Genomic DNA, 17,856 nt, shown 5'->3' on the forward strand with positions numbered 1-17,856 from the left:
CACAGAGACCGCCATAAGCAACAATTTAACAGAATGCCACAGACTAATCAACCAAACTTTTTGGGTTGGGTTCTCTTTTATAGTCTGCAGGCATTAAATGAAAGAAGTCAGTGTTCCAGCAGAAGGAGACAACGTTTCAGAAAAGGCATTGTAGCAAACCAAAAAAGAAATTTTAAGCGCAGCAGAGTAACCAGCGCACATACCTGTTAGCTCAGGTGAGTTTAAAAGGCTGCTGTTGATAACAAGGGCATTTGCTAAATAGATGGTGTGTGTGCAACAATATACTGAAAGGTCAATTATATTGTGCAGCTTATCTCACCACCTGTAGTTATTTAGGTGAAAGCTCCAAAATGCTTGCCTAATATGTCTGTTTATCCAAAAGGAAGTAAAAAGGGAGAGCTAGAAAGATAGCATTGCATCACATTACATGGCAATGCAATGCACAGTTGCTGAAGTTGAACCAAAATGAGCTTGTAATCTGGCTTCTGCAACTTTGAACATGAAAAATCCAATGAGGAGAAGAAAAGCAAAGCCAAAGAGTCCATCCCAAAATCCGACAAACAAGCAAAATGAACAAAAAACATTGAATTCAATTCTTTCTGATTTTAGAAACTGCATTAAAGAAGGGGTGCACCGGTCCTGGAGATACTGCAATACCAGGTCAATGCGTGGAGTGGACAGAGCAAGCTCTTTTTCCATCTCCCTGTTCTAAAAATCCATTTAATATATGGTCCCCAGATAGGGGACGTATCAGATATTAAACTGATAAGAACAGATACTACACTTGATCTTAGCCAAAAGGCCGAGAAGCGATAACCAGAATTGGTTTCAAACTACGGAGCCACCCAAGGATCCTGAAAAGTCCATTTGTGGAGATGAGCTCCTGGACTCCCGTTAAGAAGACATGTTGTCAACCTCTAGATCCCTTACATGCCTGCACTTTTCGGCTTGCTGCTGCTACAATCCACGCGTTTTAGATCTGCATAACTCCACCTCTTTAAACACAGCACCTTCACCCCCTGCTGTTCCCACCCGCCTCAACACCGTTGGAAGGGAGGAGAACCAATTAAGGCGGGGGGTGGGGTGGAACGAGCAGCTGTCTACCCTTAGCAGGAGGGCTCCTGATTACATACCTCTCCTGCTGCTGCTGCTGGCTGTCCAGCAGCAGACTGAAGGTGGCTGCTGCTGTGCACAGGTATATAAAGGCTCAGAGCCTATTATGACACGCGCAGCCAGCGTTCCATTGCCACATTCCATCTACTGCAGGCAGGATACCTGGCTGGCTGAATGTCGCTGAGAAGCTCACAGAGACCGCCATAAGCAACAGTTTAACAGAATGCCACAGACTAATCAACCAAACTTTTTGGGTTGGGTTCTCTTTTATAGTCTGCAGGCATTAAATGAAAGAAGTCAGTGTTCCAGCAGAAGGAGACAACGTTTCAGAAAAGGCATTGTAGCAAACCAAAAAAGAAATTTTAAGCGCAGCAGAGTAACCAGCGCACATACCTGTTAGCTCAGGTGAGTTTAAAAGGCTGCTGTTGATAACAAGGGCATTTGCTAAATAGATGGTGTGTGTGCAACAATATACTGAAAGGTCAATTATATTGTGCAGCTTATCTCACCACCTGTAGTTATTTAGGTGAAAGCTCCAAAATGCTTGCCTAATATGTCTGTTTATCCAAAAGGAAGTAAAAAGGGAGAGCTAGAAAGATAGCATTGCATCACATTACATGGCAATGCAATGCACAGTTGCTGAAGTTGAACCAAAATGAGCTTGTAATCTGGCTTCTGCAACTTTGAACATGAAAAATCCAATGAGGAGAAGAAAAGCAAAGCCAAAGAGACCATCCCAAAATCCGACAAACAAGCAAAATGAACAAAAAACATTGAATTCAATTCTTTCTGATTTTAGAAACTGCATTAAAGAAGGGGTGCACCGGTCCTGGAGATACTGCAATACCAGGTCAATGCGTGGAGTGGACAGAGCAAGCTCTTTTTCCATCTCCCTGTTCTAAAAATCCATTTAATATATGGTCCCCAGATAGGGGACGTATCAGATATTAAACTGATAAGAACAGATTTTTTTTTTTTTTTTTTTTTTTTTACACTCAGATTACAAAGTCTTACATCTTTAAAAGCAAAAACCAAGACTCAAATCCATCATCGTGTTTTTTTTGTTTTTTTTTATATATATATATATATATATACATATATATTTCCTTCTTTCCTTTTTCTTAACTTTCTTTTTAACTTTTTTTTTTTTTTTTTTCCTGTAATTAATATTTGTATTTTTCCAGAAAAAGATTTTCAATGACAACAAAGGCTACACAGTAAGTATATTCCATTCATTTTGCTTCCACAATACATCTGCTTTTCTTATGCCCAAAACCATTTTGTCCTTCCAAAAATACATAAATAAATAACTTAGACACAACTTAATACACTGTTCAACAGACACTTCATTATGTTTAAAAATCAAAATGTTTCTCACCTTCCAAATTGCCATCTTTACACATGTTATAATCACCCACACCACCTTAAAATCTTCTTCCTTTACACCCATCCCATAGAACACCCTGTTAAAATCTAAAAAATTAACATTACTCACAGCTTTAATCAGATTGCACATTTTCCTCCAGACTTTTTGTGCAAACTCGCAATTCCAGAATACGTGCATAGGAGTCTCACTACCTCCACATCTCTGTCTTGGACATTTTTCAAAACGAACAAGACCACGTCTATGCTGAAATTCTCGTGTCGGTAAGCAATCCTTTATTATACACCATAACAAATCTTTATGTTCATTTGATAAGAACACATAGTTTACATTCAGCCAAATCCTGTCCACTATCTTTGGCATAAAGTGCTCCACTGGACTAGTGTTTAACCTTCCTTCCAAGACTTGTAATATCTTTTTATGACACCTCAGTACCTTAAGATCAAAACCTTTTAGATCATAATCTCTCAAAATCTTTTCCAGCACAACATAGTTACTTGGGGGTAAAAATCTATAAGGTCTATTCAATCTCATGTCCACCCACTTATATTTTCTTATATAGAAACCCAAATTATAAATAGAAAAGGCTTTAAGCTTCGATTCTGACCCTAATAAAATATTTATGCAGTTTGCCATATACTTTGCATATAAAAAGGCTTTGATATCAGGATAACCTTTACCACCTTTCTTTTTTGGCTTATACAATTCTTCGCGCTTAACCCTTTCCATTTTTGATCTCCATAAAAAATTAAAACATACTTTAATAATTTTTTTCATCGCATTGACAGGTGGAATAAAAATGGTTGCAACATATAAAATCATTGGGAGTAAAACCTGCTTGATAATTAAAATCTTCCCTTCCAACGTTAGCTCTCTCAGATTCCAAAAAGACACCTTTTTCCTAACCCTCTCCAACAGTGATTCCCAATTTTTTACATTTCCACACTCTTCCGAAAAATAGATGCCTAAAATCTTTGCTTCAAAGACTCTCAATAATTTACAATCGGATTCTAAGATAAAACCGCCCATCGTTAAAACACCAGATTTCTCCAAATTGATCTTAAAACCTGATGCCGCCCCAAACCATTCAACCGTTCTTAAAACCCTATTCATACTTCTTAAATCTTTTACAAAAACAGTCACATCATCCATAAAAGCCACCACTTTAACCTGCTCTCCCCAACTCCCAGGAATAAAAAAACCATTAATCACTTTGTCTTTCCTAAAAGCAGTTAAAAGAGGCTCAATCGCACAGATAAAAAGAATAGGGGATAAGGGGCATCCCTGTTTCACCCCACAATTAATCTTTACACTTCCAGATAAAAACCCATTTACAGATACTTTACTAAAACATGCTTGATACAAGGATTTAATACGTTTACTAAAATCATCCGGGCAACCCATTCTCCTTAAAACATCGAATAAAAAATCATGGGCGACTCTATCATAAGCCTTTTCAAAATCCAGAGTAATTAACGCCATCTTCTGTCTTCTATCGGAAACATCCCATATTATGTCTCTAATTAAAATCAACGAGTCACTGATCTTCCGCGTTGGAACTGCACACGTTTGGTCTATATCTATCACCGAACTCACCACTTTCTTTAATCTATTTGCCAACAGCTTCGCATAAACTTTATAATCTGTATTTAAAAGAGTAATCGGTCTCCAGTTTTTTAGCAATTCTCTATCACCTCTTTTGTATAATAAAACAATTACCCCCTCCAACCATGACTCCGGGACACGACATAAAGACTCAACTTTTAAAAACATTTCATAAAATTCATTCCCCACAATATCCCATAATATTTTATAAAACTCAATGGGTAACCCATCCGACCCTGGTGTCTTACCGTTTTGCAATGTATTAACTGTATTAAAAACTTCTTCTTTTGAAATACCCTCTGATAATAATAATTTATTTTCCTTAGTAAAACACTTATCCAACCCTCCTAAAAAATGCTCCTTCAAAGACCTATCTGTATTTTTTGCTGAAAACAGGTTATCATAAAATTCTTTCACTTTCATCTTTTTCCCCTCCAAACTCCTTTCCCCCTCTAAAACCCCCATAAAGGCCTTTTTCTCACAGATTTTTTTAAAAAAGAATTTAGTACATTTCTCGTCTTCCTCCAACACCTTCACACGAGAATTAAAGATAATTTCTTTTCCTTTTTCTCTCAGACATTTTTGAATTTTTTCCTTCGTCACCATAATTTCCTCCTCCACATTAACTCCATTATTCCTAAACTGATACAGACACTGTAGATTTGCATTAAGGTTATTGTATGACTGTCGCTTATCCGCAGCTTTCCTCTTGCCTACTTCCATAAAGAATAATTTAACTTCCTTTTTCATGTAGTCCCACCATTTAAAAGTAGAGTCAAAACATTTCTTTTCTAATTTCAGTTTCTCAAAGAAAAATTTAAAATCCTCCCTTACCTCCTTATGCTGTAACAATGATACATTCAGTTTCCAATGAGACGGCCTTTTTCCCTCATCCGCCTCTACCATCAGTGTACATTCAATTATTCTATGATCAGAAAAAGGTGCTTTATGCGTTTTAAAATGAGAACAAGTAAAATCCTTGGAGATAAACAAATAATCTATTCTCGAGGAACAACCTCTTCCTTCCCAAGTAATTTCATACTCCTTCTTCTGCCCGTCCAACCACCAAGCATCTTTTAGGTTAAAAGAAGATAAAATACCCTTGAGACAAGAAACCGAACCATCTTTTACATTATTTAGTTGACAATTAAAATCTCCCCCTAAAATTACTGGAACTACACCTGGGATAAAAAGCTGCAAAATTTCAAACAAATGTAACCTTAAAACTTTTTCTGTATTGGCATAAATATTAAAACATCTATATTTCTTCCCATTCCTTTCTACATCCACTCTTAGAATCCTACCAGGGTATATTTCTTCGTAGTTGGTAATCTCCCATTCCCTGGAACATATAAAACCAACCCCATCACTTCTGAATTCATTCCCGCCTGAAAAACATAAATTACCCTTCCATATACCCCGTAAAAAATCATAATTTAACTTCTTTGACAAATTACATTCTTGAAGAAATACAAAATCAAAATTTTCATTATTAAAATAGTCATAAATCACAGTTCTTTTATATAAGTCATTGAAACCCTGAACATTCAGGGAAGCCGCCCTGATCATCTTTTAGTGACTGGCACCGGGCTATCTCCCCCGCCCTCATCGGATTGCAAAGCACTTTCATCGATACTCAGCCCTTCCGACTCTGATGTACTGGAAATGTCAAAATCCTTTTCACAAGCAAATACTTTTACTACACATGGCCCTACACCACGCTCTTTATCATCTACACTTCTTTTCAAAATTTTTGATGAATCCATCCTTTCCTGACCACAGGGTATACTCTGAGATAAAATCTCCCTAGGGGAAGGCCCTATTACAGGCAGGCTTTGACTTTTCACTACCACCACCTTTCCCCCTGCGCCTCCCTTTTTTACTTCACCCCCTTGTTCTTTTATATTACTCTCTTTGCTTGGTGGAGGGACTTTCTGCATTAATTGTCCCACACCCACCAGCACAGACTTCAATTCTTCAATCCTCCGTTCTTCATTCTTCTTTTCTTCTTTCTTCTTTTCTTCTTTCTTCTGCTCTTCCTTCTCCCGACCTTCTTTCTTCTGCTCTTCTCTGTTCTTATCTTCTTCTAACTCCTTCTCCTTCTTCCTTTCTTCCATCTTTCTTTTCTCATCCTCCTCCGACCTCCTCCCTCTCTCTTCTTTCTTTCTCTTCTCTTCTTCCGGTGTTTTCTTCTTCTTTACTTTTCTCACCTCCTCCATTTCCTGCTCATCAGTTCTCTTTTCACTTGCTTCCTCACCATCCTCGGCTTCATTCTGCCGATGTTCTGATGAAGTATCCATCTCCTCCTCGCCTCCTTTCTTCTTATTTGGACATGCATCCTCCTGATGAGCTGAACCGGGACACCTACAACACTTTTTGCACACAATATCCAAATGTCCATATTTACGGCACCCATAACAGTAATTAGGCATACCCGAAAAAAACAGATATCCACGGCTACGATTAACATAGACATTTGGTGGTGGTCTAAGTACCCCACCTTCTTCTTCTGGGTCCTTCTTGAAGGCTACCAGAAAAACCCTTTTTCCGTTCCACACTCCGAACCTAGTTTCCCCACGTTTTCTTGGGATAACTTTCTCACAATATGCACTTAGATAGTTTATTACTTCACTATCAGTAACAAATGGACTGAACAAATGTATTGTTAGCAGTTTCATGGAGAACTGAAAGGAGGGAATCACTCTCACTCCAACAAAAAGCTCGTTCTCCCTATTAACTTCATAGAGAGTATAGGCTCTTTCACACTGAGAGTTCCCCATTAAAGTTAAATCATATATCCCTCTCGAAAAAAAGGATTGAAAACAAAAAAGTTCCTCCTTTTCAATCTTCAGAAATTTACAAATCTCTCTGAAGATAAACTCGGAATCCTTTTCCTGCCGATAACCAGGAGCCACCAACAAACGGAGTGTATCCTTCAAAGGATAATCCTCTGAAAAATAGTCATTGGAATTGTTCTCCCGATTTTCCCTCCTACCTCCAAATGGCCTCTTCGATTCCATATTCTTTTCCTCCTTCTTTTTCCACAGATGATCAGGAAAAAAAACGACACAGCAGATCGCAGCTCCACCCGGATTTCAATCCTCTTCGTCCTACCGACCTCCACACCACGAAAAAGAACCGTCCTCCAGGAAGAAAAGGCAAATCTAGACTTTGCTCCACACCCAATAGCAGCAGCTGGACCAAGATCCAGAAGGCCGAGTGCAAAGATCCACCTAGATCACCTTGGCCAAATGACGCAACCCACTACAGATCGCAGCCAAAAGGCCGAGAAGCGATAACCAGAATTGGTTTCAAACTACGGAGCCACCCAAGGATCCTGAAAAGTCCATTTGTGGAGATGAGCTATGGACTCCCGTTAAGAAGACATGTTGTCAACCTCTAGATCCCTTACATGCCTGCACTTTTCGGCTTGCTGCTGCTGCAATCCACGCGTTTTAGATCTGCATAACTCCACCTCTTTAAACACAGCACCTTCACCCCCTGCTGTTCCCACCCGCCTCAACACCGTTGGAAGGGAGGAGAACCAATTAAGGTGGGGGGTGGGGTGGAACGAGCAGCTGTCTACCCTTAGCAGGAGGGCTCCTGATTACATACCTCTCCTGCTGCTGCTGCTGCTGGCTGTCCAGCAGCAGACTGAAGGTGGCTGCTGCTGTGCACAGGTATATAAAGGCTCAGAGCCTATTATGACACGCGCAGCCAGCGTTCCATTGCCACATTCCATCTACTGCAGGCAGGATACCTGGCTGGCTGAATGTCGCTGAGAAGCTCACAGAGACCGCCATAAGCAACAGTTTAACAGAATGCCACAGACTAATCAACCAAACTTTTTGGGTTGGGTTCTCTTTTATAGTCTGCAGGCATTAAATGAAAGAAGTCAGTGTTCCAGCAGAAGGAGACAACGTTTCAGAAAAGGCATTGTAGCAAACCAAAAAAGAAATTTTAAGCGCAGCAGAGTAACCAGCGCACATACCTGTTAGCTCAGGTGAGTTTAAAAGGCTGCTGTTGATAACAAGGGCATTTGCTAAATAGATGGTGTGTGTGCAACAATATACTGAAAGGTCAATTATATTGTGCAGCTTATCTCACCACCTGTAGTTATTTAGGTGAAAGCTCCAAAATGCTTGCCTAATATGTCTGTTTATCCAAAAGGAAGTAAAAAGGGAGAGCTAGAAAGATAGCATTGCATCACATTACATGGCAATGCAATGCACAGTTGCTGAAGTTGAACCAAAATGAGCTTGTAATCTGGCTTCTGCAACTTTGAACATGAAAAATCCAATGAGGAGAAGAAAAGCAAAGCCAAAGAGTCCATCCCAAAATCCGACAAACAAGCAAAATGAACAAAAAACATTGAATTCAATTCTTTCTGATTTTAGAAACTGCATTAAAGAAGGGGTGCACCGGTCCTGGAGATACTGCAATACCAGGTCAATGCGTGGAGTGGACAGAGCAAGCTCTTTTTCCATCTCCCTGTTCTAAAAATCCATTTAATATATGGTCCCCAGATAGGGGACGTATCAGATATTAAACTGATAAGAACAGATACTACACTTGATCTTAGCCAAAAGGCCGAGAAGCGATAACCAGAATTGGTTTCAAACTACGGAGCCACCCAAGGATCCTGAAAAGTCCATTTGTGGAGATGAGCTCCTGGACTCCCGTTAAGAAGACATGTTGTCAACCTCTAGATCCCTTACATGCCTGCACTTTTCGGCTTGCTGCTGCTGCAATCCACGCGTTTTAGATCTGCATAACTCCACCTCTTTAAACACAGCACCTTCACCCCCTGCTGTTCCCACCCGCCTCAACACCGTTGGAAGGGAGGAGAACCAATTAAGGCGGGGGGTGGGGTGGAACGAGCAGCTGTCTACCCTTAGCAGGAGGGCTCCTGATTACATACCTCTCCTGCTGCTGCTGCTGCTGGCTGTCCAGCAGCAGACTGAAGGTGGCTGCTGCTGTGCACAGGTATATAAAGGCTCAGAGCCTATTATGACACGCGCAGCCAGCGTTCCATTGCCACATTCCATCTACTGCAGGCAGGATACCTGGCTGGCTGAATGTCGCTGAGAAGCTCACAGAGACCGCCATAAGCAACAGTTTAACAGAATGCCACAGACTAATCAACCAAACTTTTTGGGTTGGGTTCTCTTTTATAGTCTGCAGGCATTAAATGAAAGAAGTCAGTGTTCCAGCAGAAGGAGACAACGTTTCAGAAAAGGCATTGTAGCAAACCAAAAAAGAAATTTTAAGCGCAGCAGAGTAACCAGCGCACATACCTGTTAGCTCAGGTGAGTTTAAAAGGCTGCTGTTGATAACAAGGGCATTTGCTAAATAGATGGTGTGTGTGCAACAATATACTGAAAGGTCAATTATATTGTGCAGCTTATCTCACCACCTGTAGTTATTTAGGTGAAAGCTCCAAAATGCTTGCCTAATATGTCTGTTTATCCAAAAGGAAGTAAAAAGGGAGAGCTAGAAAGATAGCATTGCATCACATTACATGGCAATGCAATGCACAGTTGCTGAAGTTGAACCAAAATGAGCTTGTAATCTGGCTTCTGCAACTTTGAACATGAAAAATCCAATGAGGAGAAGAAAAGCAAAGCCAAAGAGTCCATCCCAAAATCCGACAAACAAGCAAAATGAACAAAAAACATTGAATTCAATTCTTTCTGATTTTAGAAACTGCATTAAAGAAGGGGTGCACCGGTCCTGGAGATACTGCAATACCAGGTCAATGCGTGGAGTGGACAGAGCAAGCTCTTTTTCCATCTCCCTGTTCTAAAAATCCATTTAATATATGGTCCCCAGATAGGGGACGTATCAGATATTAAACTGATAAGAACAGATACTACACTTGATCATAGCCAAAAGGCCGAGAAGCGATAACCAGAATTGGTTTCAAACTACGGAGCCACCCAAGGATCCTGAAAAGTCCATTTGTGGGGATGAGCTCCTGGACTCCCGTTAAGAAGACATGTTGTCAACCTCTAGATCCCTTACATGCCTGCACTTTTCGGCTTGCTGCTGCTGCAATCCACGCGTTTTAGATCTGCATAACTCCACCTCTTTAAACACAGCACCTTCACCCCCTGCTGTTCCCACCCGCCTCAACACCGTTGGAAGGGAGGAGAACCAATTAAGGCGGGGGATGGGGTGGAACGAGCAGCTGTCTACCCTTAGCAGGAGGGCTCCTGATTACATACCTCTCCTGCTGCTGCTGCTGCTGGCTGTCCAGCAGCAGACTGAAGGTGGCTGCTGCTGTGCACAGGTATATAAAGGCTCAGAGCCTATTATGACACGCGCAGCCAGCGTTCCATTGCCACATTCCATCTACTGCAGGCAGGATACCTGGCTGGCTGAATGTCGCTGAGAAGCTCACAGAGACCGCCATAAGCAACAGTTTAACAGAATGCCACAGACTAATCAACCAAACTTTTTGGGTTGGGTTCTCTTTTATAGTCTGCAGGCATTAAATGAAAGAAGTCAGTGTTCCAGCAGAAGGAGACAACGTTTCAGAAAAGGCATTGTAGCAAACCAAAAAAGAAATTTTAAGCGCAGCAGAGTAACCAGCGCACATACCTGTTAGCTCAGGTGAGTTTAAAAGGCTGCTGTTGATAACAAGGGCATTTGCTAAATAGATGGTGTGTGTGCAACAATATACTGAAAGGTCAATTATATTGTGCAGCTTATCTCACCACCTGTAGTTATTTAGGTGAAAGCTCCAAAATGCTTGCCTAATATGTCTGTTTATCCAAAAGGAAGTAAAAAGGGAGAGCTAGAAAGATAGCATTGCATCACATTACATGGCAATGCAATGCACAGTTGCTGAAGTTGAACCAAAATGAGCTTGTAATCTGGCTTCTGCAACTTTGAACATGAAAAATCCAATGAGGAGAAGAAAAGCAAAGCCAAAGAGTCCATCCCAAAATCCGACAAACAAGCAAAATGAACAAAAAACATTGAATTCAATTCTTTCTGATTTTAGAAACTGCATTAAAGAAGGGGTGCACCGGTCCTGGAGATACTGCAATACCAGGTCAATGCGTGGAGTGGACAGAGCAAGCTCTTTTTCCATCTCCCTGTTCTAAAAATCCATTTAATATATGGTCCCCAGATAGGGGACGTATCAGATATTAAACTGATAAGAACAGATACTACACTTGATCTTAGCCAAAAGGCCGAGAAGCGATAACCAGAATTGGTTTCAAACTACGGAGCCACCCAAGGATCCTGAAAAGTCCATTTGTGGAGATGAGCTCCTGGACTCCCGTTAAGAAGACATGTTGTCAACCTCTAGATCCCTTACATGCCTGCACTTTTCGGCTTGCTGCTGCTGCAATCCACGCGTTTTAGATCTGCATAACTCCACCTCTTTAAACACAGCACCTTCACCCCCTGCTGTTCCCACCCGCCTCAACACCGTTGGAAGGGAGGAGAACCAATTAAGGCGGGGGGTGGGGTGGAACGAGCAGCTGTCTACCCTTAGCAGGAGGGCTCCTGATTACATACCTCTCCTGCTGCTGCTGCTGCTGGCTGTCCAGCAGCAGACTGAAGGTGGCTGCTGCTGTGCACAGGTATATAAAGGCTCAGAGCCTATTATGACACGCGCAGCCAGCGTTCCATTGCCACATTCCATCTACTGCAGGCAGGATACCTGGCTGGCTGAATGTCGCTGAGAAGCTCACAGAGACCGCCATAAGCAACAGTTTAACAGAATGCCACAGACTAATCAACCAAACTTTTTGGGTTGGGTTCTCTTTTATAGTCTGCAGGCATTAAATGAAAGAAGTCAGTGTTCCAGCAGAAGGAGACAACGTTTCAGAAAAGGCATTGTAGCAAACCAAAAAAGAAATTTTAAGCGCAGCAGAGTAACCAGCGCACATACCTGTTAGCTCAGGTGAGTTTAAAAGGCTGCTGTTGATAACAAGGGCATTTGCTAAATAGATGGTGTGTGTGCAACAATATACTGAAAGGTCAATTATATTGTGCAGCTTATCTCACCACCTGTAGTTATTTAGGTGAAAGCTCCAAAATGCTTGCCTAATATGTCTGTTTATCCAAAAGGAAGTAAAAAGGGAGAGCTAGAAAGATAGCATTGCATCACATTACATGGCAATGCAATGCACAGTCGCTGAAGTTGAACCAAAATGAGCTTGTAATCTGGCTTCTGCAACTTTGAACATGAAAAATCCAATGAGGAGAAGAAAAGCAAAGCCAAAGAGTCCATCCCAAAATCCGACAAACAAGCAAAATGAACAAAAAACATTGAATTCAATTCTTTCTGATTTTAGAAACTGCATTAAAGAAGGGGTGCACCGGTCCTGGAGATACTGCAATACCAGGTCAATGCGTGGAGTGGACAGAGCAAGCTCTTTTTCCATCTCCCTGTTCTAAAAATCCATTTAATATATGGTCCCCAGATAGGGGACGTATCAGATATTAAACTGATAAGAACAGATACTACACTTGATCTTAGCCAAAAGGCCGAGAAGCGATAACCAGAATTGGTTTCAAACTACGGAGCCACCCAAGGATCCTGAAAAGTCCATTTGTGGGGATGAGCTCCTGGACTCCCGTTAAGAAGACATGTTGTCAACCTCTAGATCCCTTACATGCCTGCACTTTTCGGCTTGCTGCTGCTGCAATCCACGCGTTTTAGATCTGCATAACTCCACCTCTTTAAACACAGCACCTTCACCCCCTGCTGTTCCCACCCGCCTCAACACCGTTGGAAGGGAGGAGAACCAATTAAGGCGGGGGGTGGGGTGGAACGAGCAGCTGTCTACCCTTAGCAGGAGGGCTCCTGATTACATACCTCTCCTGCTGCTGCTGCTGCTGGCTGTCCAGCAGCAGACTGAAGGTGGCTGCTGCTGTGCACAGGTATATAAAGGCTCAGAGCCTATTATGACACGCGCAGCCAGCGTTCCATTGCCACATTCCATCTACTGCAGGCAGGATACCTGGCTGGCTGAATGTCGCTGAGAAGCTCACAGAGACCGCCATAAGCAACAGTTTAACAGAATGCCACAGACTAATCAACCAAACTTTTTGGGTTGGGTTCTCTTTTATAGTCTGCAGGCATTAAATGAAAGAAGTCAGTGTTCCAGCAGAAGGAGACAACGTTTCAGAAAAGGCATTGTAGCAAACCAAAAAAGAAATTTTAAGCGCAGCAGAGTAACCAGCGCACATACCTGTTAGCTCAGGTGAGTTTAAAAGGCTGCTGTTGATAACAAGGGCATTTGCTAAATAGATGGTGTGTGTGCAACAATATACTGAAAGGTCAATTATATTGTGCAGCTTATCTCACCACCTGTAGTTATTTAGGTGAAAGCTCCAAAATGCTTGCCTAATATGTCTGTTTATCCAAAAGGAAGTAAAAAGGGAGAGCTAGAAAGATAGCATTGCATCACATTACATGGCAATGCAATGCACAGTTGCTGAAGTTGAACCAAAATGAGCTTGTAATCTGGCTTCTGCAACTTTGAACATGAAAAATCCAATGAGGAGAAGAAAAGCAAAGCCAAAGAGTCCATCCCAAAATCCGACAAACAAGCAAAATGAACAAAAAACATTGAATTCAATTCTTTCTGATTTTAGAAACTGCATTAAAGAAGGGGTGCACCGGTCCTGGAGATACTGCAATACCAGGTCAATGCGTGGAGTGGACAGAGCAAGCTCTTTTTCCATCTCCCTGTTCTAAAAATCCATTTAATATATGGTCCCCAGATAGGGGACGTATCAGATATTAAACTGATAAGAACAGATACTACACTTGATCTTAGCCAAAAGGCCGAGAAGCGATAACCAGAATTGGTTTCAAACTACGGAGCCACCCAAGGATCCTGAAAAGTCCATTTGTGGAGATGAGCTCCTGGACTCCCGTTAAGAAGACATGTTGTCAACCTCTAGATCCCTTACATGCCTGCACTTTTCGGCTTGCTGCTGCTGCAATCCACGCGTTTTAGATCTGCATAACTCCACCTCTTTAAACACAGCACCTTCACCCCCTGCTGTTCCCACCCGCCTCAACACCGTTGGAAGGGAGGAGAACCAATTAAGGCGGGGGGTGGGGTGGAACGAGCAGCTGTCTACCCTTAGCAGGAGGGCTCCTGATTACATACCTCTCCTGCTGCTGCTGCTGCTGGCTGTCCAGCAGCAGACTGAAGGTGGCTGCTGCTGTGCACAGGTATATAAAGGCTCAGAGCCTATTATGACACGCGCAGCCAGCGTTCCATTGCCACATTCCATCTACTGCAGGCAGGATACCTGGCTGGCTGAATGTCGCTGAGAAGCTCACAGAGACCGCCATAAGCAACAGTTTAACAGAATGCCACAGACTAATCAACCAAACTTTTTGGGTTGGGTTCTCTTTTATAGTCTGCAGGCATTAAATGAAAGAAGTCAGTGTTCCAGCAGAAGGAGACAACGTTTCAGAAAAGGCATTGTAGCAAACCAAAAAAGAAATTTTAAGCGCAGCAGAGTAACCAGCGCACATACCTGTTAGCTCAGGTGAGTTTAAAAGGCTGCTGTTGATAACAAGGGCATTTGCTAAATAGATGGTGTGTGTGCAACAATATACTGAAAGGTCAATTATATTGTGCAGCTTATCTCACCACCTGTAGTTATTTAGGTGAAAGCTCCAAAATGCTTGCCTAATATGTCTGTTTATCCAAAAGGAAGTAAAAAGGGAGAGCTAGAAAGATAGCATTGCATCACATTACATGGCAATGCAATGCACAGTTGCTGAAGTTGAACCAAAATGAGCTTGTAATCTGGCTTCTGCAACTTTGAACATGAAAAATCCAATGAGGAGAAGAAAAGCAAAGCCAAAGAGTCCATCCCAAAATCCGACAAACAAGCAAAATGAACAAAAAACATTGAATTCAATTCTTTCTGATTTTAGAAACTGCATTAAAGAAGGGGTGCACCGGTCCTGGAGATACTGCAATACCAGGTCTATGCGTGGAGTGGACAGAGCAAGCTCTTTTTCCATCTCCCTGTTCTAAAAATCCATTTAATATATGGTCCCCAGATAGGGGACGTATCAGATATTAAACTGATAAGAACAGATACTACACTTGATCTTAGCCAAAAGGCCGAGAAGCGATAACCAGAATTGGTTTCAAACTACGGAGCCACCCAAGGATCCTGAAAAGTCCATTTGTGGAGATGAGCTCCTGGACTCCCGTTAAGAAGACATGTTGTCAACCTCTAGATCCCTTACATGCCTGCACTTTTCGGCTTGCTGCTGCTGCAATCCACGCATTTTAGATCTGCATAACTCCACCTCTTTAAACACAGCACCTTCACCCCCTGCTGTTCCCACCCGCCTCAACACCGTTGGAAGGGAGGAGAACCAATTAAGGCGGGGGGTGGGGTGGAACGAGCAGCTGTCTACCCTTAGCAGGAGGGCTCCTGATTACATACCTCTCCTGCTGCTGCTGCTGCTGCTGGCTGTCCAGCAGCAGACTGAAGGTGGCTGCTGCTGTGCACAGGTATATAAAGGCTCAGAGCCTATTATGACACGCGCAGCCAGCGTTCCATTGCCACATTCCATCTACTGCAGGCAGGATACCTGGCTGGCTGAATGTCGCTGAGAAGCTCACAGAGACCGCCATAAGCAACAGTTTAACAGAATGCCACAGACTAATCAACCAAACTTTTTGGGTTGGGTTCTCTTTTATAGTCTGCAGGCATTAAATGAAAGAAGTCAGTGTTCCAGCAGAAGGAGACAACGTTTCAGAAAAGGCATTGTAGCAAACCAAAAAAGAAATTTTAAGCGCAGCAGAGTAACCAGCGCACATACCTGTTAGCTCAGGTGAGTTTAAAAGGCTGCTGTTGATAACAAGGGCATTTGCTAAATAGATGGTGTGTGTGCAACAATATACTGAAAGGTCAATTATATTGTGCAGCTTATCTCACCACCTGTAGTTATTTAGGTGAAAGCTCCAAAATGCTTGCCTAATATGTCTGTTTATCCAAAAGGAAGTAAAAAGGGAGAGCTAGAAAGATAGCATTGCATCACATTACATGGCAATGCAATGCACAGTTGCTGAAGTTGAACCAAAATGAGCTTGTAATCTGGCTTCTGCAACTTTGAACATGAAAAATCCAATGAGGAGAAGAAAAGCAAAGCCAAAGAGTCTATCCCAAAATCCGACAAACAAGCAAAATGAACAAAAAACATTGAATTCAATTCTTTCTGATTTTAGAAACTGCATTAAAGAAGGGGTGCACCGGTCCTGGAGATACTGCAATACCAGGTCAATGCGTGGAGTGGACAGAGCAAGCTCTTTTTCCATCTCCCTGTTCTAAAAATCCATTTAATATATGGTCCCCAGATAGGGGACGTATCAGATATTAAACTGATAAGAACAGATACTACACTTGATCTTAGCCAAAAGGCCGAGAAGCGATAACCAGAATTGGTTTCAAACTACGGAGCCACCCAAGGATCCTGAAAAGTCCATTTGTGGAGATGAGCTCCTGGACTCCCGTTAAGAAGACATGTTGTCAACCTCTAGATCCCTTACATGCATGCACTTTTCGGCTTGCTGCTGCTGCAATCCACGCGTTTTAGATCTGCATAACTCCACCTCTTTAAACACAGCACCTTCACCCCCTGCTGTTCCCACCCGCCTCAACACCGTTGGAAGGGAGGAGAACCAATTAAGGCGGGGGGTGGGGTGGAACGAGCAGCTGTCTACCCTTAGCAGGAGGGCTCCTGATTACATACCTCTCCTGCTGCTGCTGCTGGCTGTCCAGCAGCAGACTGAAGGTGGCTGCTGCTGTGCACAGGTATATAAAGGCTCAGAGCCTATTATGACACGCGCAGCCAGCGTTCCATTGCCACATTCCATCTACTGCAGGCAGGATACCTGGCTGGCTGAATGTCGCTGAGAAGCTCACAGAGACCGCCATAAGCAACAGTTTAACAGAATGCCACAGACTAATCAACCAAACTTTTTGGGTTGGGTTCTCTTTTATAGTCTGCAGGCATTAAATGAAAGAAGTCAGTGTTCCAGCAGAAGGAGACAACGTTTCAGAAAAGGCATTGTAGCAAACCAAAAAAGAAATTTTAAGCGCAGCAGAGTAACCAGCGCACATACCTGTTAGCTCAGGTGAGTTTAAAAGGCTGCTGTTGATAACAAGGGCATTTGCTAAATAGATGGTGTGTGTGCAACAATATACTGAAAGGTCAATTATATTGTGCAGCTTATCTCACCACCTGTAGTTATTTAGGTGAAAGCTCCAAAATGCTTGCCTAATATGTCTGTTTATCCAAAAGGAAGTAAAAAGGGAGAGCTAGAAAGATAGCATTGCATCACATTACATGGCAATGCAATGCACAGTTGCTGAAGTTGAACCAAAATGAGCTTGTAATCTGGCTTCTGCAACTTTGAACATGAAAAATCCAATGAGGAGAAGAAAAGCAAAGCCAAAGAGTCCATCCCAAAATCCGACAAACAAGCAAAATGAACAAAAAACATTGAATTCAATTCTTTCTGATTTTAGAAACTGCATTAAAGAAGGGGTGCACCGGTCCTGGAGATACTGCAATACCAGGTCAATGCGTGGAGTGGACAGAGCAAGCTCTTTTTCCATCTCCCTGTTCTAAAAATCCATTTAATATATGGTCCCCAGATAGGGGACGTATCAGATATTAAACTGATAAGAACAGATACTACACTTGATCTTAGCCAAAAGGCCGAGAAGCGATAACCAGAATT

The 17,856-nt window shown here is 42.2% G+C and overlaps 9 non-coding genes and 1 pseudogene across 9 annotated transcripts; all 10 read right to left on the reverse strand.

Annotated features, from left to right (window-relative positions):
* Positions 1 to 623: 623 nt before the first annotated feature.
* Positions 624 to 814, reverse strand: LOC141179008 (U2 spliceosomal RNA). The gene has a single exon (XR_012255062.1). It is a non-coding gene; the product is annotated as a U2 spliceosomal RNA (small nuclear RNA).
* A 1,112-nt stretch (positions 815 to 1,926) lies between these two features.
* LOC141179783 (U2 spliceosomal RNA) lies at positions 1,927 to 2,142 on the reverse strand (annotated as a pseudogene).
* A 6,371-nt stretch (positions 2,143 to 8,513) lies between these two features.
* On the reverse strand, positions 8,514 to 8,704 carry LOC141179009 (U2 spliceosomal RNA). The gene has a single exon (XR_012255063.1). It is a non-coding gene; the product is annotated as a U2 spliceosomal RNA (small nuclear RNA).
* Positions 8,705 to 9,819: 1,115 nt separating this feature from the next.
* On the reverse strand, positions 9,820 to 10,010 carry LOC141179521 (U2 spliceosomal RNA). Its single transcript, XR_012255529.1, has one exon. It is a non-coding gene; the product is annotated as a U2 spliceosomal RNA (small nuclear RNA).
* Positions 10,011 to 11,125: 1,115 nt separating this feature from the next.
* LOC141179010 (U2 spliceosomal RNA) lies at positions 11,126 to 11,316 on the reverse strand. Its single transcript, XR_012255064.1, has one exon. It is a non-coding gene; the product is annotated as a U2 spliceosomal RNA (small nuclear RNA).
* Positions 11,317 to 12,431: 1,115 nt separating this feature from the next.
* LOC141179011 (U2 spliceosomal RNA) lies at positions 12,432 to 12,622 on the reverse strand. The gene has a single exon (XR_012255065.1). It is a non-coding gene; the product is annotated as a U2 spliceosomal RNA (small nuclear RNA).
* Positions 12,623 to 13,737: 1,115 nt separating this feature from the next.
* LOC141179012 (U2 spliceosomal RNA) lies at positions 13,738 to 13,928 on the reverse strand. Its single transcript, XR_012255066.1, has one exon. It is a non-coding gene; the product is annotated as a U2 spliceosomal RNA (small nuclear RNA).
* Positions 13,929 to 15,043: 1,115 nt separating this feature from the next.
* Positions 15,044 to 15,234, reverse strand: LOC141179493 (U2 spliceosomal RNA). The gene has a single exon (XR_012255503.1). It is a non-coding gene; the product is annotated as a U2 spliceosomal RNA (small nuclear RNA).
* A 1,118-nt stretch (positions 15,235 to 16,352) lies between these two features.
* On the reverse strand, positions 16,353 to 16,543 carry LOC141179013 (U2 spliceosomal RNA). Its single transcript, XR_012255067.1, has one exon. It is a non-coding gene; the product is annotated as a U2 spliceosomal RNA (small nuclear RNA).
* Positions 16,544 to 17,655: 1,112 nt separating this feature from the next.
* LOC141179014 (U2 spliceosomal RNA) lies at positions 17,656 to 17,846 on the reverse strand. The gene has a single exon (XR_012255068.1). It is a non-coding gene; the product is annotated as a U2 spliceosomal RNA (small nuclear RNA).
* Positions 17,847 to 17,856: the final 10 nt, after the last annotated feature.

This window comes from Phyllobates terribilis, unplaced genomic scaffold (assembly GCF_046119375.1).
Source record: "Phyllobates terribilis strain yellow unplaced genomic scaffold, ASM4611937v1 Scaffold_30__1_contigs__length_15301838, whole genome shotgun sequence".
In the NCBI taxonomy this organism is placed as follows: Eukaryota; Metazoa; Chordata; class Amphibia; order Anura; family Dendrobatidae; genus Phyllobates; species Phyllobates terribilis.